We start from the raw sequence: 23,877 nt of genomic DNA, 5'->3' as shown, positions 1-23,877 counted from the left end.
TGTCCTGCTGGAAAACCCATGACCTCTGAGGGAGACCCAGCTTTCTCACACTGGGCCCTACATTATGCTGCAAAATTTGGTGGTAGTCTTCAGACTTCATAACGCTATGCACACGGTCAAGCAGTCTAGTGCCAGAGGCAGCAAAGCAACCCCAAAACATCAGGGAACCTCCACCATGTTTGACTGTAGGGACCGTGTTCTTTTCTTTGAATGCCTCTTTTTTTTTTCCTGTAAACTATGTTGATGGCTTTTCCCAAAAAGCTCTACTTTTGTCTCATCTGACCAGAGAACATTCTTTCAAAACGTTTTAGGCTTCTCAGGTAAGTTTTGGCAAACTCTAGCCTGGCTTTTTTATGTCTCGGGGTAAGAAGTGGGGTCTTCCAGGGTATCCTACCATACAGACCCTTTTCATTCAGATGCCGACGGATAGTACGGGTTGACATTGTTGTACCCTCGGACTGCAGGGCAGCTTGAACTTTTTTGGATGTTAGTCGAGGTTCTTTATCCACCATCCGCACAATCTTGCGTTGAAATCTCTCGTCAATTTTTCTTTTCCTTCCACATCTAGGGAGGTTAGCCACAGTGCCATGGGCTTTAAACTTCTTGATGACACTGCGCATCGTAGACACAGGAACTTTCAGGTCTTTGGAGATGGACTTGTAGCCTTGAGATTGCTCATGCTTCCACACAATTTGGATTCTCAAGTCCTCAGACAGTTCTTTGGTCTTCTTTCTTTTCTCCATGCTCAATGTGGTATACACAAGGACACAGGACAGAGGTTGAGTCAACTTTAATCCATGTCAACTGGCTGCAAGTGTGATTTAGTTATTGCCAACACCTGTTAGGTGCCACAGGTAAGTTACAGGTGCTGTTAATTACACAAATTAGAGAAGCATCACAATTTTTCAAATAGTGCCAATACTTTTGTCCACCCCCTTTTTATGTTTGGTGTGGAATTATATCCAATTTGTCTTTATGACAATTTTTTTTTTCATTGAAGACAAATTAAATGAAGATAATAATACCAAACAATTTGTGATTGCAATCATTTTCAAGAAGAAACTGAGTATTATCTGACAGAATTGCAGGGGTGCCAATACTTTTGGCCAGCACTGTATACAGCTCTGGCAAAAATTAAGAGACCACTGCAAAATTTTCAGTTTGTCTGATTTTTCTCTTTACAGGTATATTTTTGAGTAAAATGTAAATTGTTGTTTTATTCTATAAACTACTATTTTCAGAAAATAAATACAAAATTTTTTGCTTGGAAATTTGGAGACATGTTGGCAGTGATTTATAGAATAAAAGAGCAATTTACAAGACTACATGGCTGTCCCCTCCTCCAATAGACAATCACAGACGCCTATCTCCGTGTCGGGTCTGTGATTGTCTGACATCACAGTACTGTAAAAAGAAATAAATCATTAACAAAAGTCAGTCCTCCACAGTATTTTTGATTCTCAGCGCAGATAAAGCAGACGGCTAGGGGCTGCCACCCCCGCTGCCTGATTAACCTTGGCTGGCAATCAAAATACGGGGAAGCCCATTAATTTTTTTTTTATTTAAAAAAATAATTTAAAAAAATTGCGTGGGCATCCCCCGTATTTTAATCGCCAGTCAGGTAAAGCCAGGCAGCTGGGGGCTGGGATTCTCCGCAGTCCACAGCCGCCCCTGGAAATGGCGCATTGTTTCTTAGCACTATTTCAAGGTGCGTTACCCGACTCGGCCAGCGGCCTTGGTGCCAGGTGGCTCGCTGGGTAATAAATGGGTTAATACCAGCTTTGTATTTTCAGATGGTACTACGCCTGAAATTCATGGTGTCACACCAAATTAGACATGGCCACCATGAATTTCTAGAAAACAGTAAAAAAAAAACCACAACACAGACATTTTTTTTATTAGAAATAAAAAAAAAACATTTTGATACTCCATCTTTATTATAAAAAAAAAATCCTTAGTCTGACGTAATACACTGGGACAGCAATGTCAGCTTCATCACTGTGCACAGACAGTCTATACACAGTGAGAAGCAAAGAGCAATGTCAACTCTGCTTCATCACTGTGTACAGTGTCTATACAGAGTGAGAAGCAAAGAGACCCATGTCATCTTTGCTACATCACTCTGGACAGAGCGATGTAGCAGGGTGACAGTGATGGGATGATTGCACTTGAGTCTCCAATCACCCCACTCTCAGGACAGGAGCGACTCAACTGCATGGAAATACATGCAGCTGACCCGCTGCTGTCCGGAGATTGTGCACTGTGATGTGATGACACTCGCATCACGGCGCACCAGGACCTTTGATGACGTCATACTCAAGTGACCAGTCTGTAGCCAATGAGGTAATACAACATTCACACGTGACTGGCCACATGGGTATGACGTCAAGGTCCTTTTTAGCCAGAGGTGCTTACCGGGTGGCACAGCAATGATCGGACGGACGTGGAAGCAGAAGTGCTGGGAGACAGAGTCTGCAGGACGCGTTGCAGGACCTGTAAGCATGATTCATAATGTTTTTTAATAACATGCTTTTTTTTTACAGCCCCTGGACCCGAACTACACCCGAAGGGTAACACAAGCTTCCCAGGAAAGATCGTGTTCTGGGTCATGTGCATGAACACCATGTGTTCGGTACGGACCCCGAACTTTACAGTTCGGGTTCGCCCATCCCTAGTCTTCAGCTCTGCAAGCGTTAATTTCTGCAGACTGGTGTGCAGGACCTAAATGCTAAGGTTGTTGATTGCCATGTGCAGCTGTCATCTTCCTTTTATTAAGCATGCCTTTCTTCCTAAGGCTATGTGCGCACAGTGCGTTTTTCGCGGCGTTTTTGCGCGTTTTTCGGGTGCGTTTTTGGCCTTAAAACTGCAGGACTTTGCTTCCCCAGCAAAGTCTATGAGTTTTCATTTTTGCTGTCCGCACACATCTGTTTTTTTTACCTGCGTCTTTGAGTTAAAAAAAAAAAATGGACATGCAATGCATTTGAAAAACGCAGCAAAACGCAGAGATCAAAAACACAGCAAAACGCAGCCAAAAACGCACCAAATCGCGGCAAAAACGCATGCGTTTTTTCGACGCAGGTGCGTTTTTGTGCGTTTTTAGCGGCCAAAAACGCACAAAAACGCAGCGTCAAAAAGACGCAGTGTGCGAACCTAGCCTAATTGTGCCGGTGATAGCTTATGCAAATATTGGTCTTCGTGTTGCTCCTATTTATGGGGATTTGTGGAGCACTTTTGAGTGCTGTGAGCATTCCCTTGTCATGTTTTACTTCTTCCCCTTTTTGTTATTTCCTTGTACACATATTGTAGCTCCTGTGTGTTTTGAGTGCTGTGTGTACGAGTTTCCGTTTACTTTTGTCTGTTATTATTTGTGGGGTTTTGGTTAGTGGGTTTCTGGCTCGCTCCCCGGGTGGGGGGGAAGTAGTATCAGGGCTTAGACAGGAGACAGAGGCTTGACCCTAGCTACCACTAAGCATACCGTCGAGCTAAGGGAAAGCACAGGGGCCCCAGTATTAGGGTCAGCCTAGGAGCCCTGGTTCCATCCATACTTCCCCGTGACAAGTTCAAGCACTTTTCTTTTCCACGTGTAGAAGGAAATGGTCTTTTACGTGACCAAAACTGTGTACCGAGGGCTGGCTGCTGTGTTGAGAGAGGGTGGAGTAAGGTATACATGACTGAGCAGTGGACTGAGAGGGAGGTGTAGTGGGAGATGGAATGTTGGATTGAGAAACATGTGGTGTGCTCGGTGTCTCACATGGATCAAAAACACTAGGTACGGTCACTTCTGGAACACCTGACGGCCCTCACACCCCCCCACTGTAACGGATACACAAGAGAAGGTTCTGCAGTTGGAGACCTGTGTTAAAATAGTTTCGCCGGTGACACAGGAGGGAGAAGCGGAGACGATGTTGATTTGGTGGCCAGTGGCTGGGTAGGCCTATTAGTCCGCATTTTAGCGCAGTGAGATTTCCAAAGTAATGAATGTTGGTTACACATGTGCCTGTTCATGCATATAGTAATCCAATTATTTGAATTATTCCCTCTACTCAGTCATTGTTTACAACATTGGCAGATAATGAAAATTAGGTCATCTTTTGCGGTCTCAAAAAAGGCCCAGACTAGGTAACCCTTCCTGCATATTGCAGACCCGCAACTGCTGCTGGCCACAGCCAGAGTTGTGGGTGAGGATGCAGTGCTACTCATGGCTGCATCACTACGAGTTTGTGTAGAAATCGCCACCATAACATCTTTGGCTTCCTCCTCCTCGTTATGTGCTGAGCTACTCAGCTTGCGTGCCTCTGGAGTCACACCAAGTGGGATCTACAACTTCGTCGTCATGCTCTATGTTGTCCCCCTCCTTCTTTTCCTGACCTGATAGCACAGCACAGTACGTGTGAGCCTCAGGTATCTGAGTTTCATCATAAAAATCACTTCCATCCCCGGGGGTTAACATTACCTGATGAGGGTCAGGATCCTACTGCTGGGACCCTACTTTGTCTGAGCCAGGATACAATTCACAAAGATTTTGGACTTTGGTACAGATGCTTTCCTGCTCAAGAGTCTGATAATCTTTGAAGAGGACCTGTGATGCCCATGGGATTGAATGTGTAAACAGCTCTTGATACTCGCCCATGTGTGGTTCCCCAGAGTCAGTTCGCCGGTTGGAGATTTGTGACGCGGGCGCAAACAAGTGTAATTAGGGTGGCACCACTGGGGAATGAAGTGTCTGTGATGTTGAGTTGGAGGAAGAGGAGGAGAGGCCAATTGATGCACCACTCTAGCACCTGCTGTTTATCAGCCTAATTTTGAAGTTGAAACGATGTGTGGCTCTCAAATGAATCTAGTGGAGTTGGCTGTCCAGTAAGGAAAGTTGTTCTCATTTCTCTTGGGATAGAATGAGCCAGCGTTTGCTCTCTAGACCTTTGATTAACAGAACTTCCCACACATACATCTCCAACTTATAGTTAATGTACCCGTCCCCTTTGAAACAGATGTTTTGCAACCCTACGCCCACACCTGTTACACACCTGACAAAAAAGATGAACTATTCATTTCCTGTCTGAGTTGGCAATATTGTGAAGGCACTAAAAGTACCACTACCTACAAATGCAGTTTGCCGCATTATTTTGAGCAAACACGGTGAAGTACCAAAAAGACCTTTATAGTATGCTCAATATCAAATTTTCCACAGGCACCACTAACAATACTTATACATGTATTTCACTGCGTAATTTAGAGCTGGCAATTTCAGTTGCAAGAAATGCTTTTTAGATACTTCATTATCACCTTTTTAAGGCCAGGCACTAACAAGCAACAATACATATAACTCTGTTGGCTGAATTTTGACTAGGCAATTTAAAATGGCAAAAACCACTTTGTAGATACAAGTGCATCTCAATAAATTAGAATATCGTCAAAAGGTTAATTTATTTCAGTAATTCAATACAAAAGGAAAACACATTATATTATATAGAGTCATTACACACAGAGTGATCTATCAAGTGTTTATTTCTGACAATGTTGATGATTATGGCTTACAGCCAATGAAAACCCAAAATTCATTATCTCAGAAAATTACAATATTATACAAGACCAACTGAAAAAATAATTGTAAACTCAGAAATGTTGGTGCCTACTGAAAGGTCTGTACAGTAAATGCACTCGATACTTGGTCGGGGCTCCTTTTGCGTGAATTACTGCATCAATGCGGCGTGGCATGGAGGGATCAGCCTGTGGCACTGCTGAGATGTTATGGAAGCCCAGGTTGCTTTGATAGCAGCCTTCAGCTTATCTGCATTCATCTGCATTGTTGGGTCTGGTGTCTCTCATCTTCTTCTTGATGATATCCCATAGATTCTCTATGGGGTTTAGGTCAGGTGGGTTTGCTGGCCAATCAAGCACAATGATATTTAAACCAGGTTATTAAACCAGGTATTGGTACTTTCGGCAGTGTGGACAGGGGCCATGTCCTGCTGGAAAATTAAATTTCCATCTCTAAAAAGCTTGTCGGCAGAGGGTAGCATGAAGTGCTCTAAAATTTCCTGGTAGACAGCTACACAGACTTTTGTCTTGATGAAACACAGTGGACCTACACCAGCAGATGACATGGCTCCCCAAACCATTACTGATTGTGGAAACTTCACACTAGACCTCAAGCAACTTGGACTGTGGCCTCTCCATTCTTCCTCCAGACTCTGGGACCGCGATTTCCAAATGAAATACAAAATTCATTTTCATCTAAAAACAACACCTTGGATCACAGAGCAACAGTTTAGTTATGTTTCTCCTTGGCCCAGGTAAGACACTTCTGGCATTGTCTATTGGTCATGAGTGGCTTGAAAGAAGGAATGCAACAGTTTTAGCCCATGTCCTAGATACATCTGTGCATGGTGGCTATTGAAGCACTAACTCCAGCAGCACGACACTCCTTGTAAATCTCCCCCAAATATTTGAATCTTATCAAGGCTGCGGTTATCCTGGTTGCTTGTGCACCTTTTTCTACCACACTTTTTCCTTCCACTCAACTTTCCATTAATATACTTGGATGCAGCACTCTGTGAACAGCCAGGTTCTTTAGCGATGACGTTTTTTGGCTTACCCTCCTTGTGGAGTGTCAATTACTGCCTTCTGGACATCTGTCAAGTCAGCAGTCTTCCCCATGATTGTGTACCCTACTGAAACAGACTAAGGAACCATTTGAAACGCTCAGGAAGTCTTTGCAGGGGTTTTGTGGTAATTATTCTAATTTTTTGAGATAATGACTTTTGGGTTTTCATTGGCCATAATCATCAACATTAACAGAAACAAACCCTTCAAATAGATCACTCTGTTCTCTTTTTGTATTGTATTACTTAAATAAATTAACTTTGTGATGATATTCTAATTTATTGAGATGCACTTCTTCTTTCCTAGCAACTTTTTTGGCCACGCACGGCTAACTATCAATACCTCTAAATCTGTGTGTGTAATTTTCAATAGGCTATTATTAACCTTTTCCTATCCTGAGTCCTCCCGGGGGGGACATTCCAAAAATTCCGTTACGCTCCTTTGTCTTCTGGCAAGAGACAACAATAATTCATACACATTTTACTGTCCTAAGTCCCTTCTAGCGGGCCACTGAGTGTAAAGTCCCTTTTCTAAGCATAGCAGGCAGGACTTTCCGCATAGTGCTATTTTTGGCAGCCAGCTAGAACAGGAAATTTTATTGGATAGGAAAAGGTTAAAATTGCCAAGAACCACTTTTTAGATACTTCACTACAAACTTTTTAGGCCAGGCGCTAACAAGTAACAATACCTATGACTATGTTTGCAAATTTTTGACCAGGCAATTAATATTGCCAAGAACCACTTTTTAGATACTTCACTTGCTACTTTTTTACACCAGGCACTAACAAGTAATAAGACCTATGACAGAGTTTGCATACTTTTCAGCAGCCAGTAATACGTAGCAATACTTATTTACATGCTTCACTGGCAACTCTTTAGCAGGCACTACTACATCCCTATTTCGATCATGAAATGTGCCAATTTGTGGCACACACCTTTCCCTATAAAGCACATCCATATGGTAAATTATCGCTCTCCTATCTCGTCTACCTAGCATTAAAGGTAAGGTGTCGTGTTTTTTTATTTTTGTATTAATAATAGTGATTATGAAATCAAGTATTTTTAATACAAAAATAAATTCACTGTTTAGATTTTATTCTAGTTTTACTGAAACACTGGGCGCTGCCATCTTGGATTTGCTATGAGTAACGACAGTTACTCACCTCAAATATGGCAGTGCCCTGGGCATAGAAGACCGTTGTTCGGCTCTGACCCCTATACTTAACACAGAGACAGCTGGGCTGTCCAGATCACAGCAGGGAGGAGATCAGCGCCATCTTTGTGGAGCCCACAGCGTAGGCTGTGTGCTGCACTTTCCCCCTGTCACCTGCTCAGGATCTGTGAGTACCGGCTCCGGGCCGGCGCCGCTACACTCCCCCCTCCCATTACCCTCACCCCTTCGCCGCTCTCCCCACCACCGCCCCTCCCCCCGGCCTCCGCTCTCTCTCTCCCCTGCTGCCACCCCTCCCCCTCCCGCCGCTGCCGCCTTGGCCCCCCCGCCGCTCTTCATGCTCTCGTGTGCTCACCTCGGGCCGCTGCTCCTACGGAATACAGTAGAGCGTGATATACGGAGAACCACGGAATACTGCAGAGCGCGGTATACAGTGGCACACAAAATACAGCAGAGCACATTATACAGCGAAGTGCAGAATACAGCGGAGCGCGGTATACGAGGTGCACAAAATACAGCAGAGCACGGTATACAGAGGCGCACGGAATACAGCGGAGCGCGGTATACGGTGGAGCATGGAATTCAGTGGAGCAAGGTATATGGAGGAGCACGGAATACAGTGGAGTACGGTATATGGTGGAGCACAGAATACAGCAGAACGCAGTATACAGCGGCGCACGGAATACAGCACTGTACAGTATACAGCGAAGCGCGGAATACAGCGGAGCACGGTATACGAGGAGCACAGAATACAGTAGAGCGCGGTATACAGAGGAGCACAGAATACAGCAGAGCGCGGTATACAAAGCAGATTCCACCCACGTTTACTGTAGTTGTAATGTGAACTAGTTCTACAGTAGTTCTACAGTTGGATTTCAGCAGCTGCTCCCTCTAATGTTTAAGAGTGGGAAATATCAAACTTTTTAAAAAAAATATATCGGATTTTTCAGACTATAAAACGCACCGGACTATAAGACGCACCCTGGTTTTAGAGGAGGAAAATAGGAAAATAAAATTTTAAGCAAAAAATGTGGTCATGACACACTGTTATGGGCGAGGATCTGCTGCTGACACTGTTATGGGGGGTAATGTCCCCAAATTCTCTACTAAGGTACCCCATTCTGGTAATGATCCTCCTGCCTTGTATATGATCCTGCTCATATACCCCCATCCTGCTATATACCCCCATCCTGCTCATATACCCCCATCCTGCTCATATACCCCCATCCTTCTTATATACCCCCATACTGCTCACATACCCCCATCCTGCTCATATACCAGCATCCTGCTCCTATACCCCCAACCTGCTCATAATATACCCCCATCCTGTTCATAATATAGCACCATCCTGCTCATATACCCCCATCCTGCTCATATACCCCCATCCTGCTCATAATATACCCCCATCCTGGTATATGGCCTGTATCCTATGGTACAGAAAACAAATAAACGTTTATACTCACCTTTCCTCACTCCCTGCAGCATCGATCATCTTCCTCTCTGTCTCAGCAGCAGCGCCGCTGACCTGTGTGGAGCCGTCCCCCTGCAGATTTGCGATGTCTTCCTGTCTGTGCCGGTCAGCTGATCTGTGTGGACACTAGCGGCACGCACAGCGATGACGTCATCGCTGTGCTCACCGCTCTCTACACAGATCAGCTGGCCGGCACAGACAGGAGGAGTTCGCGAAGCTGCAGGGGAATGGTGACAGGTGAGTACACTGATTCACTGCACGCCGCGCTGATAATGATGCGCGGGGAGCAGTGAATACACCCACACATGATCACTCCAGGCTGTAGTTGCCAGGAGTGATCATGCGAACCGGCTCTTTACTATGCGCGCGTCCCCCGCCCATCACCCCGCCCACCTGTCAGCGCCGGCTTCAGCGCTGAGAGATGGGCGGGAGGATGGGCGTGCATATTACATGAGCGGGCCCACGTGGTCACGGCAGGCTGCTACAGCCTGCTCGTGCCCCCGATGACCCGCTCCACCGCAGCACCCTCATTCCCCGCAGCCACATTCAGACTATAAGACGCACCCCCCACTTTCCCCTAACATTTGGGGGGAAAAAAGTGCGTCTTATAGTCCGAAAAATACGGTATATATTTTGCTCAATTAAAAACAAATAATAATATTTAAACAAAACATTAAAACATTAATACTTTACATTTTTTCAGTTATTGAATTTTTTTTTTTCCCTTTTAAACCCCTAACTAAGCTCACCTACACTGCATGTCCGTATTCTACACTATCGCTCTATCTGAACTACCTAGCATTAAACCACTAAGCTGAATGTCTAGCACTTTTAGTGGCAGCACCTTCCCTAATGTTTTTGACATTCACAAAATGGCGGCCACTTAACATGTCCTCAATTTATATGCACACAGACATGTGACTTAGGGCCGCTTTGCACGCTGGGGTCATTGGGGTCACGGAATTTGTGACGCACATCCGGCCGCGTTAGCGATGTCGTTGTGTGTGACACCTATGAGCGATTTTGAATCGTCGCAAAAACGTGCAAAACCGCTAATCCGTGACATCACCCCCTATTCCCAATTATCGTTGCTGCTGCTTCTACGATGCAGTTCGTCGTTCCTGCGACAGCACACATCGCTCCGTGTGACACCGCAGGAACGAGGAACCGCACCTTAGCTGCGGCCGCTGGCAATACGGAAGGAAGGAGGTGGGCGGGATGTTCGTCCCGCTCATCTCCGCCCCTCTGCTTCTATTGGGCGGCTGCTTAGTGACGTCGCTGTGACGCCGAAAACCGCCCACTTAGAAAGGAGGTGGTTCGCCGGTCACAGCGACGTCACTAGGCAGGTAAGTAGTGTGACGGGTCTGAGCGATGTTGTGCGCCACGGGCAGCGATATGCCCGTGTCGCACAACCGATGGGGGCGGGTACACTCGCTAGCGATATCGGTAACGATATCGCAGCGTGTAAAGCGGCCTTTAGACAGCCAATCACAGAAGCCCTTCTGTCTGAACCTTGTGGATGTTTGCTGTGCCATGATTGGCTGCAGCAACATTCACAAATAAAGTTAAGGGTAAAAAATGGCGCTGCGTGCATCTGGCTTCTCCCAGGCCAGAGTCCCCGCCTCCTGAACTGATTTTACACATCCCCACATCAAACAGCACCACAATCCCATGAAAAAGCAGAAACTGCTATTAAATAAGCATTTTTAGAAACACGGCCAGAGTTTTGGGGCAGAAAATGAACAAAAACTAACATTACCGACTTTTGGGGGAGGGGCTCGGAATGACCGAGCACGAACAAACATGCTAAGACTCATACCGAATTTGAAATTGGCGGACCGTTACCGAACAGCTTCGTTCATCTCTAGTTGTTACCTTCAGAAAATGTAGCTATAATCTTTCTCTGTGCTGCAGTCATTGTTATTCTCTAGTTATGGTCATCATATTTTGGGCAAAATAAAAGTTTTATGTTGATAAACTTTGGATCTTTTGTAAGACCCTGTTCTAGTGGCATGGTGCCCCCCTTACACAAAACCGTCAAATGTTCATTAATGTAGATTACATTATTTCTGAGAAAAGCAAGTGATCATACATTGTTCTCTAATTTTGATCTCCAGTGTAATAATACATAATATATTAACATACAGCCCTGTACATATATACAGTATAATACTGACTACATAGTATATTTATTTATACATACAGTATAACTAACCTAGAGTCATGTACATATATACAGTATAAGGCTATGTGCGCACGTTGCGTAATTACATGCAGTTAAGCTGTGATCTGCACCGCAGCGTAACTGCATGCGTCCTGCGTCCCCAGCACAATCTATGAAGATCATGCAGGAGACGTGGGCACGTGGCATATTAGAGCGCAGCGCTTCGGCTACTGCCCGAAGCGCGCGTTCTAAGAAGTAACATGTCACTTCTTCCGTGCGCTCTGCCTGCAGCCCCCGCTCTGTCTATGGGAGGGGCTGCATCCAGAGTGCATGAAATCGGCTTTTTTTTTTTTTTTCATTATGGACTCTTTCTGCAGCGATTTGAAGCGCACATGTGCTGTTCAAATCGCTGCAGAAATTTCTGCAGGGACAGTACGCAATGTGCACACATAGCCACACCCACTACATATACTATATCTATAAATACATAATATACTGACATACAGCCCTGTACATATATACAGTATATTACCCACTACATATACTATATCTATAAATACATAATATACTGACATACAGCCCTGTACATATATACAGTATATTACCCGCTACATATACTATATCTATAAATACATAATATACTGACATACAGCCCTGTACATATATACAGTATATTACCCGCTACATATACTATATCAATAAATACATAATATACTGACATACAGCCCTGTACATATATACAGTATATTACCCACTACATATACTATATCTATAAATACATAATATACTGACATACAGCCCTGTACATATATACAGTATATTACCCACTACATATACTATATCTATAAATACATAATATACTGACATACAGCCCTGTACATATATACAGTATAACACCCACTACATATACTATATCTATAAATACATAATATACTGACATATAGCCCTGTACATATATACAGTATATTATCCACTACATATACTATATCTATAAATACATACTATACTGACATACAGCCCTGTACATATATACAGTATAACACCCACTACATATACTATATCTATAAATACATAATATACTGACATACAGCCCTGTACATATATACAGTATATTACCCACGACATATACTATATCTATAAATACATAATATACTGACATACAGCCCTGTACATATATACAGTATAATACCCACTACATATACTATAACTATAAATACATAATATACTGACATACAGCCCTGTACATATATACAGTATATTAACCACTACATATACTATATCTATAAATACATAATATACTGACATACAGCCCTGTACATATATACAGTATATTACCCACTACATATACTATATCTATAAATACATAATATACTGACATACAGCCCTGTACATATATACAGTATATTACCCACTACATATACTATATCTATAAATACATAATATACTGACATACAGCCCTGTACATATATACAGTATATTACCCACTACATATACTATATCTATAAATACATAATATACTGACATACAGCCCTGTACATATATACAGTATATTACCCACTACATATACTATATCTATAAATACATAATATACTGACATACAGCCCTGTACATATATACAGTATATTACCCACTACATATACTATATCTATAAATACATAATATACTGACATACAGCCCTGTACATATATACAGTATATTACCCGCTACATATACTATATCTATAAATACATAATATACTGACATACAGCCCTGTACATATATACAGTATATTACCCACTACATATACTATATCTATAAATACATAATATACTGACATACAGCCCTGTACATATATACAGTATATTACCCACTACATATACTATATCTATAAATACATAATATACTGACATACAGCCCTGTACATATATACAGTATATTACCCACTACATATACTATATCTATAAATACATAATATACTGACATACAGCCCTGTACATATATACAGTATATTACCCACTACATATACTATATCTATAAATACATAATATACTGACATACAGCCCTGTACATATATACAGTATATTACCCACTACATATACTATATCTATAAATACATAATATACTGACATACAGCCCTGTACATATATACAGTATATTACCCACTACATATACTATATCTATAAATACATAATATACTGACATACAGCCCTGTACATATATACAGTATAACACCCACTACATATACTATATCTATAAATACATAATATACTGACATATAGCCCTGTACATATATACAGTATATTATCCACTACATATACTATATCTATAAATACATACTATACTGACATACAGCCCTGTACATATATACAGTATAACACCCACTACATATACTATATCTATAAATACATAATATACTGACATACAGCCCTGTACATATATACAGTATATTACCCACGACATATACTATATCTATAAATACATAATATACTGACATACAGCCCTGTACATATATACAGTATAATACCCACTACATATACTATAACTATAAATACATAATATACTGACATACAGCCCTGTACATATATACAGTATATTAACCACTACATATACTATATCTATAAATACATAATATACTGACATACAGCCCTGTACATATATACAGTATATTACCCACTACATATACTATATCTATAAATACATAATATACTGACATACAGCCCTGTACATATATACAGTATATTACCCACTACATATACTATATCTATAAATACATAATATACTGACATACAGCCCTGTACATATATACAGTATATTACCCACTACATATACTATATCTATAAATACATAATATACTGACATACAGCCCTGTACATATATACAGTATATTACCCACTACATATACTATATCTATAAATACATAATATACTGACATACAGCCCTGTACATATATACAGTATATTACCCGCTACATATACTATATCTATAAATACATAATATACTGACATACAGCCCTGTACATATATACAGTATATTACCCGCTACATATACTATATCTATAAATACATAATATACTGACATACAGCCCTGTACATATATACAGTATATTACCCACTACATATACTATATCTATAAATACATAATATACTGACATACAGCCCTGTACATATATACAGTATATTACCCACTACATATACTATATCTATAAATACATAATATACTGACATACAGCCCTGTACATATATACAGTATATTACCCACTACATATACTATATCTATAAATACATAATATACTGACATACAGCCCTGTACATATATACAGTATATTACCCACTACATATACTATATCTATAAATACATAATATACTGACATACAGCCCTGTACATATATACAGTATATTACCCGCTACATATACTATATCTATAAATACATAATATACTGACATACAGCCCTGTACATATATACAGTATATTACCCACTACATATACTATATCTATAAATACATAATATACTGACATACAGCCCTGTACATATATACAGTATATTACCCACGACATATACTATATCTATAAATACATAATATACTGACATACAGCCCTGTACATATATACAGTATATTACCCACTACATATACTATATCAATAAATACATAATATACTGACATACAGCCCTGTACATATATACAGTATATTACCCACTACATATACTATATCTATAAATACATAATATACTGACATACAGCCCTGTACATATATACAGTATATTACCCACTACATATACTATATCTATAAATACATAATATACTGACATACAGCCCTGTACATATATACAGTATATTACCCACTACATATACTATATCTATAAATACATAATATACTGACATACAGCCCTGTACATATATACAGTATATTACCCACTACATATACTATATCTATAAATACATAATATACTGACATACAGCCCTGTACATATATACAGTATATTACCCGCTACATATACTATATCTATAAATACATAATATACTGACATACAGCCCTGTACATATATACAGTATATTACCCACTACATATACTATATCTATAAATACATAATATACTGACATACAGCCCTGTACATATATACAGTATATTACCCACGACATATACTATATCTATAAATACATAATATACTGACATACAGCCCTGTACATATATACAGTATATTACCCACTACATATACTATATCAATAAATACATAATATACTGACATACAGCCCTGTACATATATACAGTATATTACCCACTACATATACTATATCTATAAATACATAATATACTGACATACAGCCCTGTACATATATACAGTATAACACCCACTACATATACTATATCTATAAATACATAATATACTGACATACAGCCCTGTACATATATACAGTATAATACCCACTACATATACTATAACTATAAATACATAATATACTGACATACAGCCCTGTACATATATACAGTATATTACCCACTACATATACTATATCAATAAATACATAATATACTGACATACAGCCCTGTACATATATACAGTATATTACCCACTACATATACTATATCTATAAATACATAATATACTGACATACAGCCCTGTACATATATACAGTATATTACCCACTACATATACTATATCTATAAATACATAATATACTGACATACAGCCCTGTACATATATACAGTATATTACCCACGACATATACTATATCTATAAATACATAATATACTGACATACAGCCCTGTACATATATACAGTATATTACCCACGACATATACTATATCTATAAATACATAATATACTGACATACAGCCCTGTACATATATACAGTATATTACCCACTACATATACTATATCTATAAATACATAATATACTGACATACAGCCCTGTACATATATACAGTATATTACCCACTACATATACTATATCTATAAATACATAATATACTGACATACAGCCCTGTAGATATATACAGTATATTACCCACTACATATACTATATCTATAAATACATAATATACTGACATACAGCCCTGTACATATATACAGTATAACACCCACTACATATACTATATCTATAAATACATAATATACTGACATACAGCCCTGTACATATATATATACAGTATATTACCCACTACATATACTATATCTATAAATACATAATATACTGACATACAGCCCTGTACATATATACAGTATATTACCCACTACATATACTATATCTATAAATACATAATATACTGACATACAGCCCTGTACATATATACAGTATATTACCCACTACATATACTATATCTATAAATACATAATATACTGACATACAGCCCTGTACATATATACAGTATATTACCCACGACATATACTATATCTATAAATACATAATATACTGACATACAGCCCTGTACATATATACAGTATATTACCCACTACATATACTATATCTATAAATACATAATATACTGACATAAGGGCCCTGTACATATATACAGTATATTACCCACGACATATACTATATCTATAAATACATAATATACTGACATACAGCCCTGTACATATATACAGTATATTACCCACGACATATACTATATCTATAAATACATAATATACTGACATACAGCCCTGTACATATATACAGTATATTACCCACGACATATACTATATCTATAAATACATAATATACTGACATATAGCCCTGTACATATATACAGTATATTACCCACGACATATACTATATCTATAAATACATAATATACTGACATACAGCCCTGTACATATATACAGTATATTACCCACTACATATACTATATCTATAAATACATACTATACTGACATACAGCCCTGTACATATATACAGTATATTACCCACTACATATACTATATCTATAAATACATAATATACTGACATACAGCCCTGTACATATATACAGTATATTACCCACTACATATACTATATCTATAAATACATACTATACTGACATACAGCCCTGTACATATATACAGTATATTACCCACTACATATACTATATCTATAAATACATAATATACTGACATATAGCCCTGTACATATATACAGTATATTACCCACTACATATACTATATCTATAAATACATAATATACTGACATACAGCCCTGTACATATATACAGTATCAGTGGCGTAACTAGAGTTTGATGGGCCCTGGTGCAAACTTTGGACCGGGGCCCCCCTCCATGTACACAACACTTAGGGTACGGGATAATGATGCTGACACTTGGCTTTTACCCACAGCACCCAGGTTTCCCATGATCTAAAATCCCTCTATCAGCACCCTGCTTTCCCATGCTCTGTCATACATCTTTCCCTCAGCACCCAGCTTTCCCATATCAGAGCATGGGAAAGCTGGGTGCTGAGAGATGTATAGCAGATCATGGGAAAGCTGGGTGCTGAGAGATGTACAGCAGAGCATGGGAAAGCTGGGTGCTGAGAGATGTATAGCAGAGCATGGGAAAGCTGGGTGCTGAGAGATGTATAGCAGAGCATGGGAAAGCTGGGTGCTGAGAGATGTATAGCAGAGCATGGGAAAGCTGGGTGCTGAGAGATGTATAGCAGAGCATGGGAAAGCTGGGTGCTGAGAGATATATAGCAGAGCATGGGAAAGCTGGGTGCTGAGAGATGTATAGCAGATCATGGGAAAGCTGGGTGCTGAGAGATGTACAGCAGAGCATGGGAAAGCTGGGTGCTGAGAGATGTATAGCAGAGCATGGGAAAGCTGGGTGCTGAGAGATGTATAGCAGAGCATGGGAAAGCTGGGTGCTGAGAGATGTATAGCAGAGCATGGGAAAGCTGGGTGCTGAGAGATGTATAGCAGAGCATGGGAAAGCTGGGTGCTGAGAGATGTATAGCAGAGCATGGGAAAGCTGGGTGCTGAGAGATGTACAGCAGAGCATGGGAAAGCTGGGTGCTGAGAGATGTACAGCAGAGCATGGGAAAGCTGGGTGCTGAGAGATGTATAGCAGAGCATGGGAAAGCTGGGTGCTGAGAGATGTATAGCAGAGCATGGGAAAGCTGGGTGCTGAGAGATGTATAGCAGAGCATGGGAAAGAGCCCTCTTCCCTCAGCACAAAACATTCCCATCCCATACTTGTATATTTTTCCTCCCTCATATATAGTTCTCCAAATACTATAATGGCCCCCACATAGCCTTCCATATAGTATAAAGGGTCCCACATAACCCTTTATATATTAGAATGCACCCCCATAGTCCTCCATGTATTATAATGCATTTCCCATAGTTCTCCATATTTTATACTGCACCACAGTCCCCCATGCTTTATAATGCACCCCCACAGACCATGTGTAAGGTAGCCTCCATAGTCCTCCATATATTATAATGTAGCCCCCATAGTCCTATATGTATTATAATGCAGCCCCATAGACCTCCATGTATAATGCGCTACTATAGTCTATGTATAAGGTGTCCTTCATGTTTATTATGCAGTCCCATAGACCTCCATGTATTATGCAGCCAGTCCCACCAGGGCCTCCATGTGTCATGCAGCCAGCCCCACCAGTTGTCATGCAGCCAGCCCCACCAGGGCCTCCATGTGTAATGCAGCCAGCTTCCCCCGGGCCTATATGTGTCATGCAGCCAGCCCCCCCAGGGCCTCTATGCGTCATGCAGCCAGCCCCCCCAGGGCCTCTATGCGTCATGCAGCCAGCCCCCCCAGGGCCTCTATGCGTCATGCAGCCAGCCCCCCCCAGGGCCTCTATGTGTCATGCAGCCAGCCCCCCCAGGGTCTCCATGTGTCATGCAGCCAGCCCCCCCAGGGCCTCCATGTGTCATGCAGCCAGCTTCCCCAGGACCTCCATGTGTCATGCAGCCGGCCCCCCCAGGGCCTCCATGTGTCATGCAGCCAGCCCCCCCAGGGCCTAGATGTGTCATGCAGCCAGCCCCCCCAGGGCCTCCATGTGTCATGCAGCCTGCCCCCAGGGCTTCTATGTGTAATGCAGCCTGCCCCACCAGGGCCTCCATGTGTCATGCAGCCAGCCCCCCCAGGGCCTAGATGTGTCATGCAGCCAGCCCCCCAGGGCCTCCATGTGTCATGCAGCTAGCCCCCAGGGCTTCTATGTGTAATGCAGCCTGCCAGCCGGCCCCACCAGGGCCTCCATGTGTCATGCAGCCAGCTTCCCCGGGCCTATATGTGTCATGCAACCAACAAAATAAAAAAACAAGTACCTCTCAGCTCCTTCTGACCCCTGCGACTGCGGTAGTTACGCCCCTGCCCCCATATGTCACACACTCTGCTCCCTATACAGCCTGCACCCCCATATCACACACACACCCTGACCCACATATCTCACCCTGCCTGTACCCCAACTTACCCCTCTCAAACACTCTGCACCCTTCACATGCTTCTGTCACAGTCTGCAGCCCTCATATCCCACTCACCCTGCAGCTCCTCCCCTCATGTCCCCTCTTTTCTCATTACCACTCATGTGTTCGAAGTATCTTCTCCTGCTTTCTCCCCGGCATCCTGTGTCTCCTCCCACACAGTCACATGGGCGTGACATCATCGCAGGTCCTGGTAGGGATGGTTTCCGTCTGCCGTGCAGGTCGGAGCACATCTCCTCTGCAGCAGCCAGGAACGCCTGGTGGCCTCTCCAGGTCAGGGGCCCCTCTGCCCCCCTGCAGACACTGGGCCCCCCCTGACTCACAGGCCGGCCCCCTAACGGTCGCGCAGTCGGCCACTACATAGTGGCACTACACATAGGGGCCCGGTAGCCGGCTCTGCAGAGCGGCTGCCGGGCCCCTATAACCCTGCGGGCCCGGTCGCAGTGGCGACCTCTGCGACCGCGATCGTTACGCCCCTGTACAGTATATTACCCACTACATATACTATATCTATAAATACATAATATACTGACATACAGCCCTGTACATATATACAGTATATTACCCACTACATATACTATATCTATAAATACATAATATACTGACATACAGCCCTGTACATATATACAGTATATTACCCACGACATATACTATATCTATAAATACATAATATACTGACATACAGCCCTGTACATATATACAGTATATTACCCACTACATATACTATATCTATAAATACATACTGACATACAGCCCTGTACATATATACAGTATATTACCCGCTACATATACTATATCTATAAATACATACTATACTGACATACAGCCCTGTACATATATACAGTATATTACCCACTACATATACTATATCTATAAATACATAATATACTGACATATAGCCCTGTACATATATACAGTATATTACCCACTACATATACTATATCTATAAATACATAATATACTGACATACAGCCCTGTACATATATACAGTATATTACCCACTACATATACTATATCTATAAATACATAATATACTGACATACAGCCCTGTACATATATACAGTATATTACCCGCTACATATACTATATCTATAAATACATAATATACTGACATACAGCCCTGTACATATATACAGTATATTACCCTCTACATATACTATATCTATAAATACATAATATACTGACATACAGCCCTGTACATATATACAGTATATTACCCACGACATATACTATATCTATAAATACATAATATACTGACATACAGCCCTCTACATATATACAGTATATTACCCACTACATATACTATATCTATAAATACATAATATACTGACATACAGCCCTGTACATATATACAGTATATTACCCACGACATATACTATATCTATAAATACATAATATACTGACATACAGCCCTGTACATATATACAGTATATTACCCGCTACATATACTATATCTATAAATACATAATATACTGACATACAGCCCTGTACATATATACAGTATATTACCCACTACATATACTATATCTATAAATACATAATATACTGACATACAGCCCTGTACATATATACAGTATATTACCCACTACATATACTATATCTATAAATACATAATATACTGACATACAGCCCTGTACATATATACAGTATATTACCCACTACATATACTATATCTATAAATACATAATATACTGACATACAGCCCTGTACATATATACAGTATATTACCCACTACATATACTATATCTATAAATACATAATATACTGACATACAGCCCTGTACATATATACAGTATATTACCCACTACATATACTATATCTATAAATACATAATATACTGACATACAGCCCTGTACATATATACAGTATATTACCCACGACATATACTATATCTATAAATACATAATATACTGACATACAGCCCTGTACATATATACAGTATATTACCCACGACATATACTATATCTATAAATACATAATATACTGACATACAGCCCTGTACATATATACAGTATATTACCCACGACATATACTATATCTATAAATACATAATATACTGACATATAGCCCTGTACATATATACAGTATATTACCCACGACATATACTATATCTATAAATACATAATATACTGACATACAGCCCTGTACATATATACAGTATATTACCCACTACATATACTATATCTATAAATACATAATATACTGACATACAGCCCTGTACATATATACAGTATATTACCCACGACATATACTATATCTATAAATACATAATATACTGACATACAGCCCTGTACATATATACAGTATATTACCCGCTACATATACTATATCTATAAATACATAATATACTGACATACAGCCCTGTACATATATACAGTATATTACCCACTACATATACTATATCTATAAATACATAATATACTGACATACAGCCCTGTACATATATACAGTATATTACCCACTACATATACTATATCTATAAATACATAATATACTGACATACAGCCCTGTACATATATACAGTATATTACCCACTACATATACTATATCTATAAATACATAATATACTGACATACAGCCCTGTACATATATACAGTATATTACCCACTACATATACTATATCTATAAATACATAATATACTGACATACAGCCCTGTACATATATACAGTATATTACCCACTACATATACTATATCTATAAATACATAATATACTGACATACAGCCCTGTACATATATACAGTATATTACCCACTACATATACTATATCTATAAATACATAATATACTGACATACAGCCCTGTACATATATACAGTATATTATCCACTACATATACTATATCTATAAATACATAATATACTGACATACAGCCCTGTACATATATACAGTATATTACCCGCTACATATACTATATCTATAAATACATAATATACTGACATACAGCCCTGTACATATATACAGTATATTACCCGCTACATATACTATATCTATAAATACATAATATACTGACATACAGCCCTGTACATATATACAGTATATTACCCGCTACATATACTATATCTATAAATACATACTATACTGACATACAGCCCTGTACATATATACAGTATATTACCCGCTACATATACTATATCTATAAATACATAATATACTGACATATAGCCCTGTACATATATACAGTATATTACCCGCTACATATACTATATCTATAAATACATAATATACTGACATACAGCCCTGTACATATATACAGTACATTACCCACTACATATACTATATCTATAAATACATAATATACTGACATACAGGCCCTGTACATATATACAGTATATTACCCACTACATATACTATATCTATAAATACATAATATACTGACATACAGCCCTGTACATATATACAGTATATTACCCACTACATATACTATATCTATAAATACATAATATACTGACATACAGCCCTGTACATATATACAGTATATTACCCACTACATATACTATATCTATAAATACATAATATACTGACATACAGCCCAGTACATATATACAGTATATTACCCACGACATATACTATATCTATAAATACATAATATACTGACATACAGCCCTGTACATATATACAGTATATTACCCACGACATATACTATATCTATAAATACATAATATACTGACATACAGCCCTGTACATATATACAGTATATTACCCACGACATATACTATATCTATAAATACATAATATACTGACATATAGCCCTGTACATATATACAGTATATTACCCACGACATATACTATATCTATAAATACATAATATACTGACATACAGCCCTGTACATATATACAGTATATTACCCACTACATATACTATATCTATAAATACATAATATACTGACATACAGCCCTGTACATATATACAGTATATTACCCACTACATATACTATATCTATAAATACATAATATACTGACATACAGCCCTGTACATATATACAGTATATTACCCACTACATATACTATATCTATAAATACATACTATACTGACATACAGCCCTGTACATATATACAGTATATTACCCACTACATATACTATATCTATAAATAC

The 23,877-nt window shown here is 39.6% G+C and overlaps 1 protein-coding gene across 4 annotated transcripts in view; it reads right to left on the bottom strand.

The window, feature by feature from the left end:
• LOC142311115 (uncharacterized) overlaps positions 1-23,877 on the bottom strand; it is an 84,235-nt gene that overhangs the window by 50,923 nt on the left and 9,435 nt on the right. Inside the window, exon 1 of one of the 4 annotated variants that reach the window (XM_075349235.1) lies at positions 19,882-19,947. The exons of the other annotated variants lie outside the window; for them this stretch is intronic. The gene's annotated coding sequence lies outside the window, so the exon portion shown is untranslated. Of the gene's footprint in view, positions 1-19,881; positions 19,948-23,877 lie in introns of those variants that run through there. 4 annotated transcript variants of the gene reach the window in all.

Source organism: Anomaloglossus baeobatrachus, chromosome 5, assembly GCF_048569485.1.
Source record: "Anomaloglossus baeobatrachus isolate aAnoBae1 chromosome 5, aAnoBae1.hap1, whole genome shotgun sequence".
In the NCBI taxonomy this organism is placed as follows: domain Eukaryota; kingdom Metazoa; phylum Chordata; class Amphibia; order Anura; family Aromobatidae; genus Anomaloglossus; species Anomaloglossus baeobatrachus.
This window is presented reverse-complemented; position numbering and strand designations above follow the sequence as displayed.